Source organism: Haemaphysalis longicornis, unplaced genomic scaffold, assembly GCF_048455015.1.
Source record: "Haemaphysalis longicornis isolate Haplotype H1 unplaced genomic scaffold, Haemaphysalis longicornis Haplotype H1 scaffold_1, whole genome shotgun sequence".
In the NCBI taxonomy this organism is placed as follows: Eukaryota; Metazoa; Arthropoda; class Arachnida; order Ixodida; family Ixodidae; genus Haemaphysalis; species Haemaphysalis longicornis.
In genome coordinates, this window is record NW_027526203.1 from 208310348 (window position 1) to 208316873 (window position 6526).

The 6526-nt window shown below is 47.9% G+C and overlaps 1 pseudogene; it reads right to left on the reverse strand.

Annotated features, from left to right (window-relative positions):
• Positions 1-918: 918 nt before the first annotated feature.
• Positions 919-2129, reverse strand: LOC144156971 (uncharacterized; annotated as a pseudogene).
• Between the last annotated feature and the right edge of the window lie 4397 nt (positions 2130-6526).

Below are 6526 nucleotides of genomic sequence, written 5' to 3' on the forward strand. Positions count from 1 at the left end.
AAAACTAAGCTATGGTCACTGAACGATACTGGCTTCACTTCGTAGCTATTGCACGTCGCAATAAGCTTCATCGAAACGTAAATTCTGTCTAACCTAGCATGGCTATCACGCTGAAAGTGCGTGAACTGCGGGCAGTTGCCGTCCGATAAAGCCTTTCCAACATCGTCTAACTGGTAATTATGTGTTATTTGGCTCAGAGTATTTGCACTTCGTTCTCGTACAGGTACGTTTTTGTACCTATCTTCTGCATAACAGACGCAATTAAAATCCCCAAGCAGAATAATGTATCTGTCGGTTTTCATGTGTCCTTCGATCTGTTCAAAAAAGACTGCGCGCTCGTCATCTCTATTTGGCGCATAAACACAAACAATCCTCCATCGAGTTTCAAAACAGGAAAAATCACAAATGGCTAACCGACCCGTTTCACTCACGATGACATTCTCTTCTACAATTCCCAGGGAATTGCGTATGAAAATGGCACATCCTCCAGACGTGCCCACAGCATGACTAACTACCACGTTATACCTCGAAGCAAAAGGTTGAACCATGCGATCGGTTTGTTCTTGACTTTCTATCTTTGTTTCCTGTATTGCTGCTATGTCAACATCATTTTTCAGAAACAACCGACTTAGTTGATACTGCCGTCGTTTAGCCGAAAGGCCTCTCACATTCAGCGTGGCAATGCGAAGAGCTCTTTGTAAGTTTTGTGTCATTTACGATTGACGGTTACAATGCCCCTTGCCAACCCATTCATAACATATTGTGACCAACTCACTGTCTCAGTGCAATCCATGTTGACAAAGCCCCAGGGAGTTTTTGTTTCCCGGCAAAAGCGTCTCTCGTTCCACAACACACTGGCACAAGTGAGATGGCACTTAACTTCGTCGTGTGACATCCAGCAGAATCTGGCCTTCGACGCTAGGTCGGCGGCATCATGCTTGGGGTGCGCTCCGGGGGTATGTTGGGCTTTGGCTTGAACGATGGCCGCCGCGATGGGGCCGCCTTGGGGGGCGGCTCCTCCCCGTTGGCCTCGCTGGCATTGTGACCGTCCTTGGAGTTTGGTTCCCGTGTCCTCTTGACCGTGGCTGTACCCCCGTTGGATTTGTCCACCTCCATGCTCTCCGCCGGTTTAACGGGAACCGAAACCACAGTTTCGCTAGCTGCGGTAGGAATGACGTCGTCCAGTGGCTTATCTCCGCTCGTTCGCTGCTCCGGTGAAGCACCTTCAACTTTTTGTTCTGCGCTTTCGGCCTGGTTGGTGGGCGTGACCTTGGGCGTGACCACTACCGGCGTTGCCTCACCGGCAGCCCGGCTGTCTCCCGTTCCCGCCGTTTCCTCGGCGTCGGCTTCATCCATGATGTGATCGCTGATATCCTCGCGCAGGGTTGGGCCGGCAACGGTGGCGTAAGTCCTGACGCACTGGTTCTCTTCATGACCGAACCGACGGCACTGCGCGCAACGCGGGACCCGGCATTCTCGTCGGATATGTCCAGTGCCGCGGCAGCGCAAACAAAGCGGCGCCCTCCCTGGCACCGCCACGAGCGCCAAGTCTGGCCCCACTCGCAGCTGGTGCGGTAGGTCGTCCACAGTGAGGCCCGCCTTGAGCTTCAGGGATATGGAGCGGGTGGTTGACAGTTTCTCGGAGCAGTTCTGAGCTCGCCACTTTTCCCTTGTTAGCTCCGTAACCTTCCCATAGGGAGCCAAAGCCGCACGCACCTCGTCGTCGGGGATGTTGTGCAGCACCCAGTGTAACTTCAGGCGGGTCTCCTGGTTGCACGGGTCTACCACAAGGCAGCGATGATCCTTCACGGTCTTCTTGATCTTCTTGAAATGATCTTCTTCTTTCCTTCAGTGTCCTTGAAAGTTACTGCCCAAAGGTGGTTCATTTGGCAAGCCCCAAGGGCGAGAACGTCTTGGAAAAGTCCCAAATGAATGAGCGCGTCACGGAAATGTTCGACCCTATACGGCCTGGCTTTAACGTCGGCATGTAGAAATACGGTGTTCAAAACAGGCGTACCTGATGGCAGCGATGGCAAAAGAACCTGATAATCCTGGTTGGCATTTTCCGTTACCCTGTTACCGCGGCCCTGCTGGGTCGCAAATACCGCCCCTTTACCGGAGCTCGACATAACACGTCCGTCCGCTACGGTGGCCGGAAGTGGAATCCCCTGAGCCACTTCATACCATTCGTATATTGCGGACAAGTTGTCGCGAAAAGTAAAAATATCAGCAGTACAAAGTACTAGTGATCTTTAATCAAATCAGGGCATGGATATAACAAAAACATTGGAGGGGAAATACGCACTGCTTAAGCCAAAGTGCAGATCGTACCAGTACTTTTAAGCCTGTGCGGCGAAGCAATCCGCTCACCGGTCTCACGTAGTCATTCATTTACACTCTTAGGCAAAAAGGACTAAAAGTTCGTCCTTTCGGGCACTAACGGCCTCTGCCACAATCATTAGCCCCTTTGGGGACTAACTGCGAGGGGACGAACGGTTAGTCTCCCACCAGGATGGTCCGTTCCGATACTCCCCAAGGACAAACTGCGTAGAGTGCAGAAAAAAAAAATCCCAGCACCGCCAGGGGTCGAACCCCTGACGCCCGGAAATATACACAAGGAACCCGACGCGCTATCAGCTGGACCACGCCGCCAGGTGGTAGCTGCGGCAGATAATATTCAAGTGTATAGCGTGTAGTTCTGTGCATAACGCAACAGGTCCATTGCAACTGGTGCCCGAATTTCTATCTGTGCAAGCGAACGTGACCGCGTTTTGCGCCTTGCGCTTAGCGCTTTGCTAGATTTAGGGACTATTGCTCAGTTCGATTCGAAGTAGAGCCTCACAAGCATAGTTTTTCTCGTAAATAACAATCAACTCGTCGTCGCCTAGTTGAGATAGGTAGCTGGGCGATCGGACGACTCATTTCTTTCCGCACAAATTACCGCAAGCTAAGTGCTTTCTTAGTGTTCGATACATATGTTAAGTGCTCTATGTAACGTATGTGAAAGGTGTCGTCTGTGTGAGTGTCAGAATAAGGAAACATGCCATATTTTTCTGCATCGGCGAAAGCGAATTCGGTGTTGCTTAGCCTGAATTCTTCAAATTCGCGTCGCTAGACGATTGCGACTGGGAAATGCAAGCGGGTTTTACAGCAGTTGCAGCATTGTCATAGCTTTGGTGCCCAAGGCAATTATGTACCGAGTGTAAAAGATAACTTCGAGACGCTTACCTGTAGCGAGCATTTTTGTTTTGCAGTTGTCATCAGCAACATGCGTTCTTTCTCGTCTGTTAAACATACATATTCATTACACTCATGAATCCACTTTTGCTATTGTCACTAATTTTTGCGTTACTGTTAAGGCGCTTGAAAGCTTTCATTGGCCGTTATTACCTCGCGCGAATCGTATGCAACACATCGTATTAACATAACCTCGCCGAGAATCGTATGGCAATCGCGCTTCGCCGCTTTGCCATTACCCGCCGCTCTACTAACCCTAGGCGATTTTCTTATAACTAACATCAATATTTTCTCCCGTGGCACCATCTAAAGCACCCAGTGACTGCAATCGCTTGTGTTTTGGAAATATAAAACTGTTCGCAGACATATGCGCGAAAGGGCAATGACGACGCCATTAGGGGATTAACGACGCAGCAAAGAGACTAACTGCATGCGTTTCGTCTTCCCGTTACTCCTTATAGATCGGCGGGGACGAACAGTTAGTCCGCATTTATGCACACGGCACGTACTCTGCCGCAGATACTCCCCTTGAAGATGAACGGTCGCCCGCGAAGACTAACGGCTGTATTTTAGTCCCTATTTTAGTCCTTTTTGCCTAAGAGTGTACCTACACGCAATGCGCGCAGTACGCGTGGTGAGATCGCAACTGAGCGGCACGTTTCTGTAGCTGTTGCAAGGTCTGTTTTCTTGCACAAGAAGTCGCGTACATGTCACGTCGCAAGTATTTCATAATGAATTAACAGTGTACTTTTCTTGGCACCAATTGTATCGTCCTTGGCGTTAGCTGGCTGCGTACGAGCTGTCGGTGGCGATGGTAGCAACTACCCAGCCGCGGCGGTGTCGTCGGGAACAAGCGAGCCGTTGATTGCTTGCCCGGATTATTTGGTCTGTAGGCAGCTTTCTTCTATAATTTGCTTCAAAAACGCGAGGAGGGGGCAAACAGTGGCCACAAAAAGAAACGTGCGGTCGCATAAGCACAGTAAATGTGTTCTAGCAGACGACAGCATAACCCGGCGTCCTACAAGTGACGTCACTCGTAGGTGGCGCCAAGGTATGTCCTCGGGGCCAATACTCGAACGTCATATAACCTCCGGCGCGTTCTGCAAAGCTCGGCGCACTACGGCAGGCCTCTCAAGCTTGGACGTTCCGTGGTTTCCCTATAGGCGGCGTAAAAATCTACGCCCCACGTGACCAACCTACAGCGCAGTTTTCGACCATCTAGTCCACTAGACGGCGCAACTGAAAGGTTACTTTTGGTAGAGAATACAAAACATTCATTCCGTGACTCTAGGAGCCAACAAAGTTCGCTTACAATGTGTTGTTTAAAAATATTATTAACAAGTTCCGCATCAAACATCTGTTGAGCAAAAATGTACGCAAGTTTTTACGAACAGCCGACTGGTGCACCACCTCGCTTCCGAATTCCCAACCACAAAGCCGCCAATTCAAATTGAAACCGCTGCAACGGCCCACCGTTTCTATGTGCGCGGAGCACTGGTTTCGTGACTGTTATTGCTGTTATGTGCTTTTGCGTCCATCTGTTGTTGAGAGGACTGGCAAAACACGGGTATTGAGTGCTTGTGGAGTGACAAATGTGGGAAATTTCGCATCGGAAGACAGCTGTCGAGGCCAGAATATTTGATTCTTCCAACAGAAGGTGACTGTCATGCACTCCGCTAGAAAGACGGTGCAAACAAAACCGTTGTCGTCGTCAATACCTCATTTGTGCATGACTTCCACTGGAATATTGTCTTATTACATGATTCAAATATAAAATATGCATTCCTCGGAGTTTTTGATCAGGGTGCATGCGGAGTTAGCAAGAAAAACTTGAAAAAAGAGAAAAGCCCTTAAGAAACAGCCTCTCAACTGTCCTGGCCGCTCTCAAACATTTCTGACTATCAATAAATCCCAATGCGTACACTTTGGCAAATGTAAGAAAGCAAATGCGGGTTCTAGTTTACTTTCTCCATTCCGTTTCACTGCTGCTCAAGAGAACTTCACTTTCTCTGTACATTTACAACACTTCGCACAAAAAAATTGCTGTAAGACCAACTGTACAGCTCCTGTTATCAGCAAGCAGCTGATTGCAGTGCAAGTTCGTGCAAGCAGCTGAGAGGAAGTAAACTTTATTGGAGCAGCTCATTTCGGATAGACACTATGATTCTATGCTCTGGTGATCGAGTAGGTGTCTCCTTTCTTAATAGGGGTGTGTGGACCTTGCAGGTGGCCTTTAAACCTTTGTACACAAAGAAATGTGAGGGGTCCGAGGTTGTCTTGGAGGTCTGGAGATGTAGTAGCCCGGGTCATCTAGAAACAGGGATAAGCTTGTGACATGAGTGAAGAAGAAGGAGGTGTGGCGCTTTGTACCTCAAGGGCAGATTGCTTTAGCGAGTTGGATGGGTTGCCTGCGGATACCTCGCAAGGGATTTTTTTATATAATATAATAAGGGAGGCCACTGCTACACTCAGTTAGTAAGCGTGTGAAAATCCCAGTTCCCTCCAGGGCGCAATTTTACATGTAGCCACCGACTGCAAATTGTTGCACAAGTGGGTGAAAACTATTCAATCAATGCACCATGATGTCACTCCCAAAAATATTGCACGCAGGCAGGTCTTGTTCTAAATTGTAAGGAATGGAAGATAGTAGATACTATTGGTTGAACCTACAAGGAGACTAAGAACTTTAAGTCGTGTACCGAACTGTGCAGTGCAGTACATGCATTGCAGCGTCAAATCGTATTTGTAAGTCTTGCTTACTGATGTGCATGGTTTTTTCACATTTATCAATCACTGAAGCATAAAAAGTGCTTTTAAAATTTTACTGTCAATACAGTATCAGGCCATCCACATTACTACTGGCAAAATTCAACATTTCAGTTCATTTATTTACACCTGAAAGGGCATTACATAACGAAAAGGGGGGGGGGGGGGGCTCTTGGCCGAAGTATAGTCAGCGTTGCAACGCATACAAAAAATAAGACGATGAGAACAAAAAGAATAGAAGAGTAACGAGGTGAAATTCAACTTGCAGCAAACGGTGTTAATCGGGGTAATGGAACTAACAATGTGGCTCTTCGACGTGCAAGTGCGAGTCAGCACAGGGTGCGTAATACGTTATTGTGCAGCTGGGTTCTGAAATCATATTTATCCTCTCTTGCTTATGGAAATTAAATTTCATGTCGCATTTTTACTGTGTAAATATGAAGGTAAAATTATTTAGACCGAGCGTGTTTAATTACATTCTATATGTCATCAGCAAGTGAAATTTCTCATTCATGAGTATTAA